Raw genomic sequence first — 22,177 nt, 5'->3', positions numbered from 1 at the left:
CCTGGACCTCCTGGTCACACCGTTTCTGATACAAGTCAAGATGCCATTGGCCTTCTTGGCCACCTGGGCACACTGATGTCTCATGTTCAGTCAGCTGTCAACCAACACCCCCAGGTCCTTCTCTTCCATGCAGGTCTCCAGCCACTCTTCCCCCAGTCTGTAGCACTGCACAGGGTTGTTGTGCCCCAAGTGCAGGATCCAGCATTTGGCCTTGTTAAACCTCATGCCATTGAACTAAGAAAGATGTATCTCAAGAATCCCAATGTAAATGGAAAGGATAAGAATGCTTATTAATTCTTTTAGGTTCTATCAACCAGTTTCACTAATTCCTTAGTTAATATGACAAAATAAATATAGTTGAATATTTTTTCTTACAGTGCTTCATTATATCAAATATTTCTCCATAATACTCAGCACTATGGTAATAGTTGTAGTTTGAAGACTTAGAAAATTTTCTAAGCATTGATTCTTGAGCCTGAAGTTACTGAATAAAACTCTATGATATTAAAATTAAATATATTAATGATGTAATGTTATACACATGAATATTTATATACAGATATTTTAATATATATGCATACGCATATATATCCATACCTATGGAGATAGAGATATATATATATCTATGCCATACTTATGGTCAACATCCATAAACATTCATACTGTTATCACTGTCTAATTTTTTCAGTGAATGTCATAATTTACTTAGAATAACAACAATGTGTTCATTGGTGGATTTTTCCCCTTAGCTCTCCTATTTCTAATAAAAATTGACAGAAGAGGTTGAGTACTGTGAGTGCCTGTATGGATGTAAAAGTCACAGTCTATGCTTAAAATTTTCTATACATAAGGAAATCCACATTGCAATCCAGTGCATCCTTCCCTATTTCCATTATTAACCGAATGATTCATTTCCACTGGTAAAGGTTTGTACATGCCTGTATGTGGACCAAGATTTTCCAGACTTCCCAATAGTAGTCTGATTTCCATACTGAGTAGAACTGCTGATTCACTTTGTGTCTTTCTGGTTTTGGTTTGGTTGGGTTTTTTTGAAATTGGCTGGGGTGGGAGGAATGTGTTTGTTTCTTCTTCCTTTCTACTGTGTACCTTTATTCAACATTGATTTTCACCTAGTTCTTGTTCTTGAGAAGTGGATATGTAGTGAGTTGCCCAGAGGACAGTACTGCATAGCAGAAATGTCCTCTACACTTTGGTACCAGGACAACTTGCTGCAAAGCATTGACTGACAAACACCTCTCCTGACACGGCTATGAGACTTCCAGCAGCTCCTTAGTCTTCCAGTGCATGCTGGTTGCTACTGCCTCCTTCAGTCAGCTGCCTCCACTACTGCTATAAGTGTTTTATGAACGTATTTCAGTCTACAGAAGCCAGATTAGCTTTAGACATTTTAATGACTATTTTTTGTTAAACTGGCTCCTTTCATCTGAAATAAGGCTAAGGACTGTCTCTGCAGACAAATCTGAGAGCAAAGTTACTTCTTGAGGGCACAAACAGAAAGGCATAAGATATATGTCTGTAGCCTTGCATTAGAGGAGAGCTGCCTCTTCCACATGCTGCTTCTGTTCTGACACATCCATTGTAAGTAATTTCTCCAGGGCTAGCTTTTAGAGTTCTGTTAAGTCCTGACTCCCTCTGCTTCCAGATTTACTTCTTTAAATTAAATTCTTTCTATTTTTTCTCTACTCTAGTATTTCTTTCTTCCTGCTATGTCCCTGGTGCCCCTAATCTCTGAGAAACCTCCACCCGCTCAGAGGTGTCCTATTTATGACTCATCTTGTTACTGTTCTGTTCTGTATCACTAATCATGGTGACACTCAAAGGCTTCGACACTTCCAGCATACCCTGCTATATAACAAGGCTGTGCTTTAATGTTAAGTTCTGTTTTCAGTGTGTCACGGTATTTTTGGCTAGCAGTAAAAAAAAAAAAAAAAAAAAAAGGTAAGTCATTCTGAAACTACACTATCCCTTACAATAGATTAATTTCTAAGACAGAGATTAAAAGAGCAAGGCATGAATTAAACATTTATTTGTAAAGTCCATCTCTGTATATGTGTATATTTTCCCAGTGAGTTACCATTAATGTAATTTGCTCTTCAGGATAAATTAAATTTATAGATTAGATAAAAATATTTCCAGCCAAATTCAGAAGGTGTCTATCATGTGCTATAAGCCAGAATCCATTAGTGCTAATGTGGATTCCATTAGGTCTGCTTATGACAATTCAGCCAATATGCAATGAAACCCCAGCAATTATATCTTATGTGTCAGAAATTCAGAAAAAGGAGCAATTTCCTGTTAGAAACATAGAAACAACTATTTTCTTGCTTGTCATACTGATGGCACATAAAAAAATACAAGCATAAAACTTTGTGTCTCTCTCTTCCAAAAGCATCCACTTGCAAACGTACAAAACTGCAATGTAGAAAACAGTGTTACTATACATATATGTGCATGTGTGTATAGAGATAAATCTAGAGATAAATGTATATATATAAAGACATATATATGTATAGTATTAATGCAACAATTAACCTCTTTATATCACACATTGTAACCCCTTAGCCCTGCAATATGCAGTCCCTTATTGATCTGCTTGCAGCTTTGTCTCCTTCTGAGTAAGAAGTTATGGCTAATTTGTACTGTAGTTCAGAGAAATAAAGGCCAGGTACAATCACAGAGGCTTAAGACGTGGAGGCATGGGACGTGACATAGAGGGGTACAGGTATGGGGTGATAGGAGAAGAAACAAAGCTTTGGCACTGGCTGTCCTACAGCTGTAAATTCACCAAAAGTCAGTTAAATAAATGCAGAATTGAAAGAGGAAAAAAGAACTCAGGATAAATAAAGGAGAAAAAGAAATATTGGACATATGTACAATGCACCATATAATTAATCTGGATGTAATGGTGGGGAGACAGGCCAATGAAGAAACACTAGGATATAAAAGTGTGTTAGTGAACACATAAATATGACCTCCCATGAATCTCTAGCATAAGGATGAAGAAACCATGAAGAAGAACCCCCACTAGCAAAGACTCCCTTACCACCACCACCGCACCACCACCACCAGAGTGAAACCACCAATGTTAGAATCTAGAAGAGCAGTGGAATGATGAACATTACATCAGGAAAAGGGTAGAGAGTAAGTGTGTGTATAATAATTTTAGCTGTATTTTTGAGACTTTTCCTGTACAGAATGATTCTTACTTTTTCCTTAATAAGTAGGTCTGGACTATTAATAATTCTTGTATTAGAGTGTTAAGGCATCAATTAGATTGACAATAAATTATTGGCTTTACTAATAAAGCGCATTTCCTTTTCGCCAAGAAAAAAGTCCTGGAGCACAATGCAGGAATATATACAGACAGACAGAGGCTTTTAATTAATTTCTAGGCAATCTCAAAGGTTTAGGTTTACTTTACTCACCCCTACCACTTCATGATCTGCTGATCTTTTTTCTATCTCTTGCTGAGTTCTCATTCAGCATATCTTCTCCTCATACCCTCCCCTTGCTCCCAATACTGTAAAGCTGTCCCTAAGAAGAAACATTTAAATTTGCAGTACACATGCCTTGGAACACGTAAACTACGGACCTGAAACTGTCACATCTCCCTGCAGTCACATTCACAGGGGTCACGGGTGTTTGCTTTATTGTCATTAAATACATAAATGAATTATGGCAGTAGGTATTCAAATCAGTTTGTGGTTTCAGTTTGAAAATCCTCCCTGAGGCTGAGCTGTATGAGTAGTTTCTCTGCTCCTGGAGCATGGCAATTTACAATTTTAATTGTCAGCACTCTGAACTAATGGTCACAACAGTAAAAACTATTGAATGGTAAAGTATGCAAAGAATAGGACTCAGGATGTGGTAAGCAGATGTACACTTTCAAATCTGGCACAGCATCACTGCACTTACTCTGATCATTTGTACATGCACTGATGCTAAAAGCACTTGTATTGAGTCTAAAAGAGGCAGAAAATGAGGAGCAGTATCAATAACAGCCTTAGGATCTTAAGCTGGGACAGGCTACTTCGTCATCTAACATTATCCCTGCTAATTGAGAATTGCTCCTGACAGATGTATTTCTTTATATTTATTATTTTACACTTCCCTTTTTAATAGTACTACCACTGATTTTCTTCTATTTGTCAGTAAGTTGCAGGTAGCTCTGTTTGGTGGTGATAAGCATTTTGAGAAATACTCACCTGTTTTCCTTATTCCATTATATCATGCTTTCAAAAAACGTTATTGTGCTGCTGCATCATGTATTTCCAGGTCATTCAGAGCAGCCAAATTACCTTTTCAGTATCTTTTTTAAATACACGTGCTTTCTCTGTAGACCTTACACATGCCTTCTGCATCAAAAACCTGTGCAAAACACTTGGAACACCCAGATGGTAAGAAAAGTGCCTGTGTAATGAATGGGTAATGATAATTAAAGAGGGGTATCATGAGATCTCTGAAGATTTGTTTAGCAGTGTAGTCACTAGTGGCTACAATGCAAAATGACTACAGAATGATAATGTCAGACAGAATATGATTTGTTTGCAACTCATTTACTGTAAATGACTGTAGTTTTGTGACTCATCTAACTGTACACAACTACATTGCATGCGAGGAAGAAGACGATGATCTCCATACATTTAAGGGGGTTTTCATCTCCAGCATGAATAAGAAGAGAAAGAACCATGCGGAGGTAACAATAGTATGTGCCTTTGTAGCAGTGCTAATGACAAACATCATCGCAGGAAAATCCACTGCGAAACAAAGTATTTTTCAATGATTAAGTAGACTGCTTAGTCACTGTGCCATGACTTCCATTCTCCATGTAAGGTGATTATAATGGAACACACATTTTCTGTCAATGCCTCTGCAAGGGACTTCTGCTGCCTATTCAGGCATTGGCAATGCATCTGCGTTTCTGCCCTGGGGCTCTTCCTGGGAGATAATCATGCAAGAGGGATTGGATATTCTTCTAGTTTAATAACTCCTAATCCCCCCGGGGGAACAAAGTATAGGAGGGAAGGGATCAGCTAATTATAGTTAATTGTATTAGCTGGGAGAGAGTGATTAACATAATTAAGATAGCCTCATGACTAGTAGCTCTGTGGCAATAGTGTTCTTGGATGCAGCAGGTGTAAAATAGAATTAGAAGAAGGATGAGCTAGACAACCTAGCTATGGTCCTGAAAGGATTTTTCTTTTGGGAAACATATGCCAGAGAAAGTGCACGGAACTGTTGCGAGCATGCAAGGACTTTAAGTGAGGAAGGTTTTACAGAAAAATGCAGGTTAACGCACTCAGAAGTCTGCAGTGTATGAGTGATGTGAAAGAGGTAAGCTTACATGAGTTGCCTGGAAACAGAGCCTGTGAGCTAGGAAACAGGTGCCAGTATAGGGTGAATATAAACATGGACCTGGCAAGTGGTGTTGTTTGACATTCCTATTGTTAGGGAGTGGATTCCTTTTCTTTTTTCTTGTACCTTTATTTTCCCCCTCCTCTTCCCAAGACTAAATATAAGCATATGTCATGAAAGCCAAATATGTTTCATGGTATAATTTCTCTTTTTGGCAAGACGTGAAGCTTCTTGTCTTCTCTGCATTTCCTGGGGTCTGTTATGACAGTAACATACTGCAATTTTAAACTTAGGAGGCCTGAAAAGGTGTGTGCATAGAAATAAGGAAACATAGCTTTTCAGTACTTTAAGGGCAGTAATCCTCAGCTCCTAATTTCATTACACCTGAAAACTTGAGAGCTATGTAAAGAGATTTGTAAAATTTATTTAAGAAAATTTTTCCTTTTCTTCATTTATTCTGAAAGCAATGCAGACCTTCCACATTTAGAAATAAGAAGAGGCCATAATGTTTGAGAATGGTGTGCTTCAGCTTCTCTCATAGCTAATAGGAGTTTCCAGGGTTGAACTTGCAAGGCTATGCTTATGTTTCACTTTTGTACATGTATTGGTCTGAAGTAGCTTTAAATGTTTGTCATAGTTATAAAACAAAGCAATTCAGATTGTTCCTATAGGACTATTTTTTTTTTTTAAAGGAGACAGCTCAAGTTGCACGTATAATTAAGAATTCACCGTGATCTTAATTTTTGTTTGATTTCTGTAAATGAAGATCTTCATCTGAACTGAATTTCACCTCACAATTCTTATATTGTATCTCTGGTTTCTCCTTTGAAAAAGATTGCCTCAGTAAAATCAGGAATCTTTCTACTCCTTCACTGATAGTTGAAAGGTAATGCAAGAGAAATGTCTATTAAAACTTCTTATAAAGAATTTTCTGGGCTCTTAGTGTACCTCAGTTACAACAAAATAGTTCATCCATTCCCAGAACCTTTGCCCCTCTATGGCCTTGCAACATCATGGAAACAAAGCAGAAAGTACAGTTTACAAAGTGGAATCACAGAGATTTACTATCACAGAAGAAAGGATGGCTTTTGATGATCATAAATCTTCAACAACAGGGCTAACCCATGAATTTTAATCCTGAATCATCATTAGAAAGTGTACAAGCACTGCAGCAGAAGGATATATCTCAAAGTTTCCTTTCTAGACAGAGGTATATTACATGCCTGCTGGAAAGTGACAATTAGGGCCAAAATATAAATCATGTGTACGGACTCAAAAGTTTTGACCTGCAGGTGGATGCAATCTATAACTTTGTTTTCGTTACTAAAACGAGGAGTTTCTTGCTGCTCTACATCAAGCCTATTAATATCCATTCAAAACAAGAAACCAAGTGCAAAACTTGAAAACTCCTTTCTACCTCTGTATTGATACAGTCCCATAGAGATCTTGCCCTGTACTCCACAAGGCTATCACCTTAAAAGATACCTGAACAAATGCTTTCCACAGTCCCAGAACGTAAGAGGTTTTTTATGGAGAATAATTTTGCAACCGGAATCTGTACCTGTCAGATATTCTGATGCAGCAGGATAACAGTGTATGACATTACTGTTAGCTAAGTTTACATGAGAATTCACGTTCAATAAAGCTAAAATGCATATTGCTTTCAGTTCATGTTCATCAAGATGCTAGCAAAAATATATATATATATATATATATTTATTTTTTTTTTGGTCTGGGATTTTCCCAGTTTAGTGATGTCTCAAAAAAAAAAAAAAAAATCACAGATTCAGCTAAAATGGCCCCTGTAATGAAGACTTAATAGTGGGGCGAGTTCAAAGGGATCATAAATATGTAAAAAACAAACAAACCAAGCAAAAAGTGACTTCAAATTTTTTGTGATCTCAAAAATCTCTACAAGAATGACAGCTGAAATTCTAATGAGAAAGTAACCAATAGTTGCATATATACATAATGTTATTTTTAATGTGAGCATTATATTTCTCAAAAGCATATTATAATAATATATGTGTATATAACAAATACACAGTTCTTAGTAATTCAAATTTCAGAGATGATGAAAATACTCAGGAAGTATAACAAAATACTTGAAACTTCTGAAAAGCTTTGGCTGGGTTTTTTGGTTTGTTTTTTTTATAAAAGTCCCTCTACTCTCTATTTTCAAAATAAGGCTCAAGAGAATAAGCAAGTCTTGATCTAAATGCTCTAACATACACTAGGCTATTTACGCATCTCTAAAGAACATTTCGGATTACTGTTATAATACACAGAACCACAATTTTTTCATATTATAATGCATTATAATTATTAATATAGACTCACTTAACAAGAAGTTGAAGTTGCAATACATAGCAATAGATATTTAATGATTTAGCTGACATTTCAATTTTTTAAATACATTAGCAAAAATGCACGTATTCATTGTTCCAAATATAGGTACATTCAATAAAGCAGTAATAATCAGATTTGGCAGAGAGCAGGCTGGCTTTTCCTGAAGCCTGAACTCTTCATGACAATAGCTACCAGCTGTACCAAACCTCTCTCAAGAAGATCATCTGTTTTCCCTCAGGAAAAGACTAGGAGAAGAAACAGATCTAGCAGACTGATGTAAAGTCAATAGAACTGGACTGGTGTGTAAACTGAATAAAGTGACAACATTTTGTTCTAGTGCCTCATAATCAGAATATTTTCCCTCTAACTCTGTTACAGATTAAGAGGGAGAGGAGGAGAGTAAAAAAGACAGGAGAAATGCACTTTTACTAACTGACTGACAACATTTATTCTAAGACAAACAACAATTTATCTCTTTAACCAGATATCTTGGGCTTTGAGTTGAACAACTTCCCAATCAATCTGAATTGCGTGAATGATTTTGTGAAAGTGTCTATGCAGAAAGGCATATATGGATATTTGGTAAGTAAGGCTCACTATTTACTCAGTAACTTCTTTTAATTGGTATTGTAATACCAAAAAAACCTTTTTCTCTTGCAAATGAATAATGACATGTGGAGGATGCGTGAAGTGTTAGCAGTAAAGTACTCTTTTTAAAAGACCTAAATTCATAGTTGTAATGAGAAGTAGTACTGCTACTTCCTGTTAATAATCCACTTCCTCATATGGATTTACTATATTGAAATTAATTAGCATAGAAAGCCAAACAGTTTATATTTCTCTAGTTCTAATGTCACCCTTCATCTAATTTATTGAGTAGCTTCATATTTTAATTTCATTGATAGTTTACAGGTGTCCATACCTAAACAACATTGGCTCCTGAAGATATCTGGTACCTCTTGAGTTTTGTCTTCCTGCAAGAACCTGTAGCCTTTTTTTGGTAAATAAGAAATAAGAGCTATGTCATGAAATAATTTCTGCCTGATAAGAAAGCACCCGTGAGTACCCTTTTCACTAGCACTGTCCTATGTAGTTGCAAGCACCTGAACCAATTGCCTTTTTACATATCTTAATAAAGGAAAAGAGCAAAAATTTCACATATTTTACGTGAGACAGTGAAGTTTATGGTTTCCTTTCAATAAATACATGCATAGAAGCAAAAAAAAAGAGAAATGTAAACCTGAATTCTGTTTACAATGCTTTACGAATACTAGCTTACAAATACTCACCTGAAGAAGAGATAATAAGAGGTTTTTCAAAAGCACTCAGTGCTATGATTTTTTTTTTTTCGTAGTATAAGAAGAATTTTCCCCTTGGTTTAACAGGGATATTCTAAATCCAGTGCTGTAAATTGAAATGGGAAAAGTATTACAATGCGAGTTTCCCAAAATACATATGATGTAGATTGCTACCTTAACACAGATGAAGGAAGGAAATGACCAATGGATACTGAATGAAAAAAAAGCATATAAGGAAGAGAATTTTGCCAGATATAATAATAGCAAAGCACAGATCTTAGTTGACAATAGCACTTGTAATGAAATAAAATCCAATATGCTACCACGAGAAACATCTTGTGATTCTGAAGAGTCCTAAGTTTGTAGCAAAAGGCAATTTATGGATAGAGTCTTATGGGTTTAGAAAAGAAGAATGAAATGACTGCATGGATTTTTATGGAAAAACTGTCAGGGGGAAAGAATAAATGCAAGGATAATTGAAAAATAAGAAAAAATACCCAAGAACAGTATGTTCAAACCCCAGTAAGTTGAGTTGATCCATTTATAATGAGACACAACAAAAAGAAGGACAGAGTATAACGGACTTATATATGAAAACAAGTAGCTAGTATTTGATGTTATAGAAAATGATGTAAGGAGAAAGGCCAGCTACATAATTGGAAAGACGTTAACTACAGGAGAAGCCTGAAAGCTTTGAAAGTCAGATGAAAACTTTTGAAGTTGGAGAGAGAGGTACTGCGATGAGAAATGAGAGTCTAGTCCCTTCTATTTCCCCTACAAACAATCGAAGAAAACCCCAACTGAGAACAAAAACACAAACCACAAAATCAGCCCCCTTGATGGTGGTTTCAAATTACCAAATCCCTTTCAAGTTTCAAGTACCCAATCTCTTGAGATACTTTCCTTATCATGAACACATATCTGTATTTCAGTGAAAACCTTTTTTTTTCTCTCCTGTACTCTTAAGTACCGCTGTTAAAAAACTACTAGACATACACTTTTAGGTCTGCCCCTAAAGTTAATGAAAAATTGAAACTATTCAGTCCCGTCACTCTTTGCATGACTCTTCCATTAATCAATGAACTAAGACAGCAAATTATAGGTCTGTTGCAGTTTCTTTTGTTGATGAATTCACTTTCAGGTTTTAGGAATAATATAACATTAATTTATCCATCATGCTGCATTTATCAACCTTGAGACTCTGAAATCCTGAATTTTTTACTCTGCTTCAGTCCATGTTATTGCTTTGATCTGTCATTAAAATTGACTTGAGTCAGATCAAAACATTTCATCATAGAATCATAGAATGGGATGGGATGGGATGGGATGGGATGGGATGGGATGGGATGGGATGGGATGGGATGGAGGAGACCTGAAAGACCATGCAGTTCCAATTCCCTTGCCATGGGCAGGGACACCTCCCACGAGATCAGGTTGCTCAAAGCCTCATCCAACATGGTCTTGAACACCTCCAGGTATTCATCCACTACTTCTCTGGGCAATCAGCTCCAGTGCCTCACCACCCTCACAGTAAAAAATTACTTCCTAATCTCTAATCTAAATCTCCCCTCTTTCAGTTTAAAACCATTATTCTTTGTCTTTTCACAGCACTCCCTGGTAAAGAGCCTCTTCCCAGCTTTTCTATGAGCCCTCCTTAAGTCCCAGAAGGCTGCTACAAGGTCTTCTCTCTCTAGGCTTAACAAGTCCATCTCTCAGCTTTTCCTCGTAGGATAGGTGTTCCATCCCTCACTTCAGATGAGGTCTCACAAGAGCATAGCAGAGGGGCAGAATCACTCCCTCAATCTGCTGATCAGGGCTTTTTTTGATGTAGCCCAGGATACAGTTGCCTTTCTAGGCTGGAAGTGCACATTGCTGGCTCACGTTGAGCTTTGCAACCAGCAGCAACCCCAAGTCCTTCTCTTTAGGGCTACTCTCAATTCATTCTCCACTCAGCCTGTAATTGTGCTTGGAAGTGCCCCAATCCAGGTGTAGGACCTTGTACTTACCCTTGCTGAACTTTGTGAGGATAGCACGGGTCCTCCTCTCAAGCCTGTGTATACATGGAAAAAATTATATTGGAAAAAATTGTATTTAAAAAAATTATATATTCCCTGGTTTAAATACAAGCTGCTCTTAAAAGTGCTTAAAAATTTTCCCTGTAAATTTAGATTAACAAAGACTGTTGTTTTTTACAAATTGGTAACAGCGTTCAGTTGTATTTTCACATTTCTTGTATTGCTAAAGACAATTGCTCAGAGGATTTACATATGGGTTTGCTCTTTGATGTGAACTGTCAGCTAAGTTTGTGTAATTGTGCCTGACTGACATGAGTGGGAGGAGAAAGAGGTCTATCTGGAATGAAAGTTTCTCTGGAGAGAAAATGAAACAGCATAACTACAGGGAATGAAAGCATTTTAACAAAAATCTGTGTTGAGTTGTTAGATCTACTTCTGGGACATTTTAATGGTCAGTGAAGCTTTATGTGTGCTGGTCGCTACTGTATGGTAGTGGGAAGTTTGGTCAATTGTTTAAACTGTTTCTCTTTCCAGTTGTAAGGATGCTTTTCCCCATCATTGCACAGAATATGTTCAGCGTTTTCTCCATCGGTGAACTCTCTACTTCCACAAAACACTGTTTTGGGGTCAGCTTGGCAGCACAGCAGAGCTCTGACGACTTCTGCAGCAGATGAAGTACAGCCAAAGGGCTGCATCCTTAGCAGAGATGAGGTAATCAGTCCCCATCTTCTACCAAATCTCATGATTGCTCAGAAGCAGATCATTGTCAGATAGACCAGATAAATGTTTGCTTTGCCAAATCAAGATGTTTTAGTGCAAATGACTCAGCCTTTAACTGAGGCATAAATGGAGATTTTCTTGTCCATTTCTATGGCAAGGGAAAACACAGAAACATAGAGAATGGTGTCACTCATTAGCCTGAGACAATTTTAATGGAAATTAATTTTCTATTTGAAGTGACAGATGACAAAAATTTCTTAAGTGTTGTGCCCTGACTTTCCTGAAATACTGCATTAGAGATGACTTTTCAATTTTTATTGCTGAAGATCTGCTTTTTCCTCCTTGTCTCATAACACTAGTTACACTACAGTTATTCACAAGAAGAAGGAGGGAATTTTAAGCTTTGCATTGGTACTTAGGCCCATATCCCTTCTGTGAGGACAGACAGTTCCTTTCCTTTGCCAGAATGGGAATATATACCTTTTCATGGTAAATGGAAGCTGTACAAAGTAAGCCACACTGATATCCAGCAATCAAGTGGCAAAACTAGGAGAGATTTTTGTGAGAATAGTAGTACGATCTGAGTTGTCCTGAACTGAGAAGCAGGAGCAGTCTCAGGCAACAGGTAAAGACTCTCTGTAACTACCTATGTTATGTTACGCCCCTAAATTTCATGCAGGTCTTGTCTTTTTCTTTCCTTTCCTTTCCTTTCCTTTCCTTTCCTTTCCTTTCCTTTCCTTTCCTTTCCTTTCCTTTCCTTTCCTTTCCTTTCCTTTCCTTTCCTTTCCTTTCCTTTCCTTTCCTTTCCTTTCCTTTCCTTTCCTTTCCTTTCCTTTTCTTTTCTTTTCTTCATTTTCTGACATCAGTTAGGAAAGATTTTCTGATAAGCAAACGAGGGAGGATTGTCATTCTTCAGCCCAAATAATTTTAAATATAAATTTGAGGAAGAAAGGAGAAGAAACAGACAGAAATGTTGCTAAACAGTATTTTACCTGAAGAACATGCTGGCGTATTCCCACGGTGAAGCTCTGCTCTAGGTTGCTCCCTGTGTCCCTGGAATCTCACCTCTCCCTTCTGAGAAGTAGTTTGAGGAATCTGTGGGAAAGGAGTGTAGGAATGCCAGGAAGCAGGACAGCCCTTCATCCTGCTCTGGCTGCAGCAACTTCACTCAGGGGGCAGGATGGTTTGTAAGGAATGTCCTGCTTATAGCGTAAGTATAGTCTCCAGACTGCTGGAGTTGATATGGGAGTAAGGGAAAAAAACGATGGTTACTGTGCAAGAAAGGGGCTATTGCTGACTGCTGTAGCTACTAAGACTAGGGAAACTGCAAGACAGAGATATAGGAAAGAGGGTAAACTACAGATGTGTTGAAACCATTGACTCTTAAACATCAAGAAATACTCAAATATTGAGTATTACTGAGGCCAGAGAACATGTATGGGTTTGCACTTTTATTGCATCAGTTTCTTGCTGCCAACATAAACTGTGCTCTGTCACAAGTCTTCGCAGAAGTCTCTCAACTGTCACAAGTTTCTGGTCAGAAGTGTGGCAAGGAAGTGCTTGGAATCTTGGAACACTGACAGAGGTGTAACACCACAGCTAATCGCTCTTTAGGAAAAACATTTGAACAATAAGAACACAGAGAAAAAATGCGATTGTCCTTCAGAGATTAGAAATGTACTGGCTCAGTATGACTTAGCCACAGAGAATGTATCTCAGTAAACTATTCATTGGCCATTTCCATTTAAATTATAGAGTTAAATTTCTTTATGCGCACTGACCAAGAATTCCTAATATCAGCTTCTTCTCGGCATGAAGGTCCCCAATTTTGTTCAGTCACCAAGCACTTTTTCACCAGTTTCATTAACTCTCTTGTACTTCTTCCCTGTGGTTTGTATGCACATTATGGGCTTAACTAGTCCTGTCACAGTGAAGAAACTCATCAGTATCACAAAGAATCCTACTGGCGATGGAAATGTATCTAATAATAAAATACCAGTAAAATCTTCCAAATCTCACTGAAGACTGTGGAAATTCTGTTCAGCCTGCCATAAATTTCCTCTGCCATCCAGGGCATTTTACTTTTTGATCTGTGATTGCAACTAACAATTTCCTTATAGAAAGTTAAGCTCTAGAAAGTTGGAAAGTCTTGAAATTGCCATATTGCCATTGAGAAAGCTCATTATAAACTATGGATTATAACTGTAAGCATATACTTTGCTCTGGTACAATATACTCTGTCTAGCTATTATTGAATGCACTAATGATTTAGCAGATGCCACTATAATTACTGTAACAGATTCCTTACCGTATGCTTCCTTCAGAATTTTTAGAACTAGATTCCTCAGTCAGTTATTAATAGTCCTGAATAAGCTTTTAATTTTGTATGTGATCATGTGAATAAATTACAGTCCTCCTACTTGAGATGCACTTAACTGTGCATGTGTCCAAGTCAGTGCCTTCCCTTACTTTCAATTTAGCATAAATGAACTAATTAAAATACATCTTATCTAACTAATAGCTGGCAAGTAATTTTATATGATCAGTAAACGAATTGCCATCCACGAATCCAATTAAAAATTAACTTTAATATTGGAATTAATTTTTAGAATGAAAATAAAAATATTGATAGCCTTCAGTGCTTCCAAAATATGGTATTCCATTACGTGTGCTTTAGCTTCTTTCTCAGAAGAAACTCTGAGGGTCAAATATAATCTGATAAGGAAAACAAAGTTTTGTTGCATGTAAACATGGTCTTTCTTTTCCTAGATGTATGCAAACCCCAGTCTGTTTTTTAACCTAGACCCCCCTACAACCAGTTTTTGAACCTAAATAAGTGAAAAAATCCTTTAGAAATTATTTATTCTGGATGCATAAAGAATGTTACTGTCAAAAGCACAACAGGCAAAAGCTGCTTATGTAGGCAGTCTGCCATTACGTATTAATTAATTTCATGTTATATATTCTAAAGCAGGTAAGGATATTTTACTTCTGATTTAATATCCTCCAACAAAGATAAGAAGTTGCAGAATATAATACTTAATATTACAAAAAATAACTTTATTAGTTTTAAATAGTTCAAATTTCTTCTAAATTAATAGCAGTATTTTATGACTCTAACTACCTGGTAAAAGACAAATCCGATCTTTTTAAAAATTGTTGTTTGCAATCACCAAAAAATTATTAGAATACCATCTTGTCTCAAAACTGTATCAAAGTTTCTGCAATATTATAGCAGAGAAAAGGCAGATGGAAGGAACATAAAGAAGAATTTTCAGGGTATTGAAAGAGACTCGTGTACTTTAGTGGACTTAAAATATTTTACAGAACGATTATTCGCTTTACCGTTTTACTTGTTTTACTGTTCCACTAATGTAGAGAGGATTTTTCTTCCCATGAATGATAAGACTAAGTCAAAGCATAAAAAATGTGTAAAATGAGACCTTTAACAGAATTTACACCAGAAAAAAATCTATGATGGATGTGTATAATCATGTCATGCCAATATTTGTGAAGTACTTCAGTAGTTTAAATAGTTTTCTTTTTTTTCCAGTATTCAATAGTTTTCAAGAAGCAAATTGTGCATGCATTTCTGTTATGTTTTCTACTTCTTCTTCAATATGTTGATAAATCCTTCCTTTGTATATGACTCCTTCATTTGGAGTTCTGTTCTTATCAGGGCCAGAAGAGGATGCAAGGGTGTTTGAGTTAAAGATGAATGCTACACATTCGAACTCTTACCTGTAGTTAAACAATTTAGTTTAACTTTGCATAGTGGAAGGGAAATAGGTGGGTAAAAATTATTTTTTTCCACACAAAGGTGCTAACAAAATAATTTGATTGTGTCTCTTTGACAGGACTTTTAGGGATTTTATGTTGAAATCCATTTTGTTTTCAAGCAATAAATATTTTGGCAGTGAGACTGTATTTTTAATAAAGCAGAAATTAATGCAATAATGGTAAATTCACAGAATTTAAATTAATTTAAAGAAATGTTGCCAGCAGATGAAGAAAGGTGATTCTCCCCTTCTACTGCTCTCTTGTGAGACCCCGCCTGGAGTACTGTGTCCAGGTCTGGAATCTCAAACATAAGAAGGATATGAAACTGTTGGAATGGGTCCAGAGGAGGGCTAAAGAAATAACCAGAGGACTGGAGCACCTCTGCTATAAGGACAATCTGAAAGAGTTGGTGTTGTTCAACATGGAGAAGAGAGGGCTCTGGGGAGACTTAATAACAGCCTTTCAGAGCCTGAAGGGGAACATACAAAAAGTCCCTGGGGAGGGACTTTTTAAAAGGGCATGGAGGGACAGGATGAGGGCGAATGGCTTTAAATTGGAAGGGGGAAGATTTAGATCAGATATTAGGAAGAAATTCTTCACACTGAAAGTGGTGAGGCGCTGAAACTGGTTGCACAGGAAGACACGGATACCCCGTCTTGGAAATGTTCAAGGCCAGGTAGGGTGAGCAGCTTGGTCTACTGGGAGGTGTCCCTGCCCATGGCAAGGGGATAGGAACTGGATGATCTTTAAGGTCTCTTCCAACCTAAATCATTCTGTGATTCTAATTTTCTGGATCAAAAACTTACTCAGTTATAGATTATCTATTTAAACGAAGGATGCATTAGATTTCTCCACATTATTGTTGAATTATATTTTTGAAATGGTAAATGTTTTAAAACCTTACACATTTCATATCACAAAAGAATAATGACAGTTAACAATAAATGGGACTGTTCATGGATTTTGCATCCAGACTGCTTCAAATAACATCAGTTGCATTTTCTATCCAGATTATCCATGTCTTCTACCTAGCTGTCCCAACAAGGAGACATGATTGGTTTAGCTCTGTTCCAACAGATAAGAGGCTTTTTGCAACCAGAAAGTTAGAATATCTGAAATTTTTAGTAAATTCATTCATCTGACTGCACACAAATTTTTTTTTGTCGTTCATTTTTATGCAGAAAACTGAAATTCTTCTGAGAAGCAAATAATTGTTTAAGAAATGAAGATTACAGGATACTACTACAATTCATGTTTAAATAATGTTTGAATACCATAAAACTCTTCTAACGGACATTGAATGATGTGACTTGGAAAACAATGGAAAACAACCTCATCTGTAATATGGTATTCTTAGTTGTTAATGGCATTAAATAACAACCTTTTAAAAGCAGGATGTTCGTATTACCATATTACCACAAAAAATATTAAGATTAAATAAAAAAATAGCAAAATTAAAATAATTTCTTATATCCTACTGCTTGTATTCTTATTGAAACCTAAATATTTTCCATAGCACTTACACATTCACACCATCTGCTCCCAGATTCATTACTATTTAACACACTCTCCCCAGTCTGATCCACTTGAAAGCTTTCCAACATTAACTTTCTCCCATTAGCAAGACCAGAAAGTAATTGTAACATAACATTTTAAGTAAGAATTAAAGGTTGATAAAAGAAGTTTATGATGAGCTACTCATGCTGGAAAAAGATGTAGAATCTAATCTAAGATAGATGAATGAATGAATGAATGAATGAATGAATAGGAAATTAAGATCTGAACTTAAAGAATTTAAAATTTTCTAATTATTAAACAAGCAGACAATTATGTGAAGAAATTCATTTTTTTAGGGGAACTTAAACATAAAGGACTAATGAAAGGCTTTGGGTACTGTTCATTGAACAGTAAATGGGAAATGAGAATAGCTTGACAGGGGATGGGGCACTGACACACACAAGGAAGCATGAAATACTGAGACGAGCAACATAAAGTTGACAAAGGACATGGGACTAGCAACAGTAAGTCTTACAGGAATAAAAGTAAAGCATCTAAAAAGGTTGTGCTTCTGTATCTCTACTCTCAGTTTATGAATCGCAGATGAATACTGTACAAAACCTGACAACATCATTGGGCTTAATTATGTGAATATCTGTGAGCTGGCAGACTTACTTGAGAAAAAGTAAAAGACGGAGCACTGAAAGGAAAGGGAAGCAGAGATGAAATTAAAGGTATAGAAAAAATGCAATTGAAATGGTAAATTGGAAAAAAAGATGATGATTAAGGAATTGCGAAGCATTAGAAGGTGATAGCCGAAACGAAGAAAATTAAGAGAGTATCCTGGTGTTGAAAGCAGCAAAAACGTTTAGAAGGGTTGAGACAGGTGAGAGTGAAGGGAAAAGGATCTTTCTTGCTGCCGTGCTCATAGAAATCTTTCTTTCTTTATATCCATTGCCAGGTTCAACTCCAAGTGGGCTTTGGTTTTACTAATGCTACCCGTGCATACTTGCACAGTATCACTATGTTCCTCCTGGGTCACTGAATGCTGTTTACACCTCTTGTACTATTCCTTTTTACATTTGAATCTTATCAGCATCTCCTAGCTCGTCTGATGCATTTGCTTGATTTCCTGCATGTTATGACTGATTATTGGAGGTGACATTTGAAAATTAACAAGCTTTCCTTGGATTATTCCAAGCAGGCCTCTGAAATGGCTCTCATGAAGACCAGGGATATGATCCTGGTTTTTGCTTTGTTCCTTTCTCTGAGGTTCCTCAACTTCATCAGCTCATGCTCACTACAGCAAAGGCTGCTACCAACCTTCACATTCCTAATTAGTTCTTCTTGTTGTAAGAATAAGACCTATCCAACTGCTCCCTCCTTGTTGGCTCCTTGATCACCACCATTAGGAAGTTGTCATCATTGCACTCTCCAAACCTCCTGTACAGTCAATACTACACAGAAATGTTCTCTCTCCAGTAGATATTAGAGTGGTTTAAGTTCCCCATAAGAACTAGAGCTAGCAAATGTAAGGATTCTCCCAGTTGCCTGAAGAAGGCCTCATCTTTTACTACATCCTGATCAGGTGGTATGTAGCAGACATCCACCACATCACCCACACTGGTCAATTTACTCCTAGCCCAATGCATGACTGGCTCATTGTCCACATTTAGGCAGAACTTTGCATATAGTTTTCCACCTCAGAGAACTTCAGAAGGGGGCTGTTGGGAGAACAGTGAGTCTGGCAGCAGCCTAGAGAAACTCTTGCTCATACAGCTTCCTTCCAGCAGCCGGAGTACCACTGGGGACAGAATTAAGAGGTGTGATTTATCTTCTACTTGTAATTGGAGCTGACAGAAGTTGCATGTTTTTTCTGACAGCATTGGCAGAGCACTTGCTAGTTTTCCACTGCACTCCCTGAGCATCTGCAGGAACCTGCAGTGCAGACCCTGTCAGGCTCCCCATGCCAGACAGAGTCTGTACCACAGACAGGCAGGAGTACCGCACTCATGATGATAGTAGTCTTCTTCAGATGTGTATAAGCTACCATACCAAAAAAATCAAAATAAGCTGCTTGGGTTGTTTGGCAATGCTGCTATGTAAATGAGTTCAGCCCCAAAACTATTCTTTGTAGTTTACTAAGAAAAGAAGAGTGGCAGATCATTAAATGGTTCCAGAGACCCTTTAGAGGAGGTCTGAATGTAATAATGTATCTTTATCATGTTCATTTATTAAAAATAATTGTCTAATATATTTTCAGTATTTTTTGTCAATTTTTTGTAAGGTGGAAGTACAGTTAAAAACATATCTTTATTATATTGTTTGAACAGGGGTTTTAAGTTAGTTATCTTGCCCTGTTAGTTAGACTAAATAACAGTGCCATCTGCTGAAAGGTAATAGTGACTTACAAGAAAGGTTTGCAGTCATTGTGTTTTAGTAAGTATAAGTAAAAAGAAAAAGGTGAAAAAAGGAGACAGTGATAAAACAAAAAAGAAATTAAAATTGTCATGAAGAATTAAAGAAATAGAGCTACAGGGAAGGATTTTTGGTAAAAGCAGAATGAGAAAAAAAAAATATTAGTTGAAAACATAAAAAATAAGTAAGCTGTGGGAGAGCAAGGTGACTATTTAAAAGCATTGGTTTGAGATTTAAAAAAACCTTGATAGCTTATATTCATTGAAGTGATCTCTCTTGTCAAATTACTACATAGTTCATCGCGTTAATGGCAGTGGTTTGCCTATGTCAATAATCTTCATTGTAAGTCTTGCAAAACAGTTGTATGTTGAAGTCTTTTAATCAAGTGAGAATAATAGCAATTAATTGGGATATAGATTTGGTCTGTGTAAAAAAAAATAAAATTATTCTCCTTATACATTCCAAGCACTTTCTTGAATTCTGACATAAGACTTTTTTACTATTAATAGTTTGGAAAAGGATAGTTAATGAAACAAATATCCAGGTATGGGAAAAACAGTATTGTGTGAAAGGAGCAGCAAAAAAAAAAAAAGAATCCGTGTGTTGCTAAAACCTCTGCCTGTTACATTAACTCTGATTTTCCAAAATTTTTATAGGACACTGATAATTTATACTCTTTCCATTTTACAGTGGAAGATGGATATGTCATACATTTCCTCTACTTTCTATCATATTATCCAGGAGTACTTTGGAAGGTTTCCCAGAGATTTTCTCCCTGTATGGCTGTCTTTACAATATGAATTTTGAGCATGAAAAGCCACATGGCTGTTGTAAAGAGTTTAGTTACCCTATTTGAATCCCAAGAAGTGACATGTAGCATCTTATTTCTTTAAAATAAACAGAACTTTGATTAAGACATCCAAATGAAAAGTGTTGTGATTTTATCATTAGCTATACATCTTGGTGACAGCATTTCCTGGAGATCTAAAAATACATGTGTTATTTTAGAAGAAGAGTATAAATTTATCATGTAGAAGTTGCAGTGCCTTTTTATATTTGCTATTGTGTTTTCAGTGTACTGCACATAGATCAACTAACAGATTTTCATTATTCTTAACAGTGTCTTGTGTTGCTTTACTTTTTGCCCAAGAGAATGACACTCTTTTATTTTACTAGACTGAAAGAAACTGAACGCTTGTCAGCAAGTGTTACAACTGACAGCAAAATTGTGCTAAGAAATCTGGTATGAGTCATCTTCATAGTAGTGCAAACCCTTTCCTTTATATGTCAGTATTTTACATAGTAAACATTTTTGTAAAGCTTCAGCTCTTGGAGTTCTGTGATTGTGAAAGCTCTAGCATGCAAGTGTTTGGTTTTGTGTTTAGTGCCCTATTCATTCTGAGGGAAAAACTGCAAAATCAGAGAAGTTTTGAGGGTGAAGACGTTGAAGCCATGTAAAAAAATTTCCAACATCTTTATTGGTTTAAATCTTATTTTCATTTGGGGGGGCACGGCATATCATGGTATTATTTTAACTTGAACCAGTTATAAAATATCCTTTTTCTAAATGTGAAGGTTAAAATACATATTTGTGGTAGACTGCTTATGGTTATCAATAAAATCTATTAGGTTGATAAAACTTAGCTTAAGAAGGAACTCCAACTAGACAACAAATCATAAAGACAAATTAGTGTCATTTAGAAGATGGAGTCTACAATGTGCTGTAAAGTAGGCTTTGAAAGAAATCTTTTTTTCTGATGATGGAACAAAAATGTTTAAAAAAATGCTGTTGATAGAAGATGGTGGTGAACAACCTCCATCTAATACAGTGACAGATGTTTTTAATGGAGCAGGTATTTCTTCTGTTGGGGGTTTTGGAGTTGTGTTTTTCACTATTATTTCTGTTTCTTTGTGCTTCCAAAAACCCTGCTTGAAGACTTTTCCACTTTTTCAGTATTTCAAACAATTGTCCCCACCTTTCTCTTGAAGGAGAGAAGTTAACCAGAGAAGAAGAAATGGGAGCTAGAATGGCTTAGTCATGTTAAAGGACCATCATTTCTTTTTCTTTGGTATTGTGATCCATTTTGAAAAGAATTTCATAAGATGACAGGCTAGGAGCAGTGCTCACACTACCAATGAACTAAAAATTAATTACATCACAAAATCACTGCAGTGCTTCTAGGGTACAGTTTTTGTGAGATTTTGGTTTAGGGTTCTGGTTTGGGTTCTTTTGCTGTTGTCACTTTGTTTACGTTTCATGATTGAAATACTGCAGTGATTTGACATGGCAAAGTTACAAGATAATGTGAAACCCTCTAAATGGCCATTAGTGGGCTGGAGAAAGGCTTTAAAATATTTACAGAATATATGAAAGACTATCCCACAGATTACTCTGTTTCTCCATTCTAAATATAAAATTTAGGAACAACAGGAATAAAAAGGAACAGTCTAAAGATAATGCAAGGCAATGTTTGGTGGGAAGAAACATTATTTTTGCATGTTTTGTTTCCCTTGTTGTATTAGACTACCTGGTATGTACTGCAGACTGTGTTCCCAGAAGGCTGTCTGATAAAGGTGGAGGAGAGTGAACTCTGTTTAACAAAATATATCACCCGTTCTTCTCAAACCTGGCCACCTTTGGTTATGGAAACATAACCATTATAGGAGCTAGAAACAGTTGTTTCAAAAATTGACCCTGAGCTGCTTAAAACATGATACTGGAGG

General features: G+C 36.5%; 1 long non-coding RNA gene across 1 annotated transcript; it reads left to right on the top strand.

Moving 5' to 3' along the window:
• The first annotated feature begins 5,174 nt into the window (after nt 1-5,174).
• LOC128854449 (uncharacterized) lies at nt 5,175-17,279 on the top strand. Its single transcript, XR_008453548.1, has 5 exons — nt 5,175-5,355; nt 8,210-8,307; nt 8,631-8,783; nt 11,573-11,749; nt 16,720-17,279. It is a non-coding gene; the product is annotated as an uncharacterized LOC128854449 (long non-coding RNA).
• The last annotated feature ends 4,898 nt before the right edge of the window (nt 17,280-22,177 follow it).

Source organism: Cuculus canorus, chromosome 1 (genome assembly GCF_017976375.1).
Source record: "Cuculus canorus isolate bCucCan1 chromosome 1, bCucCan1.pri, whole genome shotgun sequence".
NCBI classification, from domain to species: domain Eukaryota; kingdom Metazoa; phylum Chordata; class Aves; order Cuculiformes; family Cuculidae; genus Cuculus; species Cuculus canorus.
This window is presented reverse-complemented; position numbering and strand designations above follow the sequence as displayed.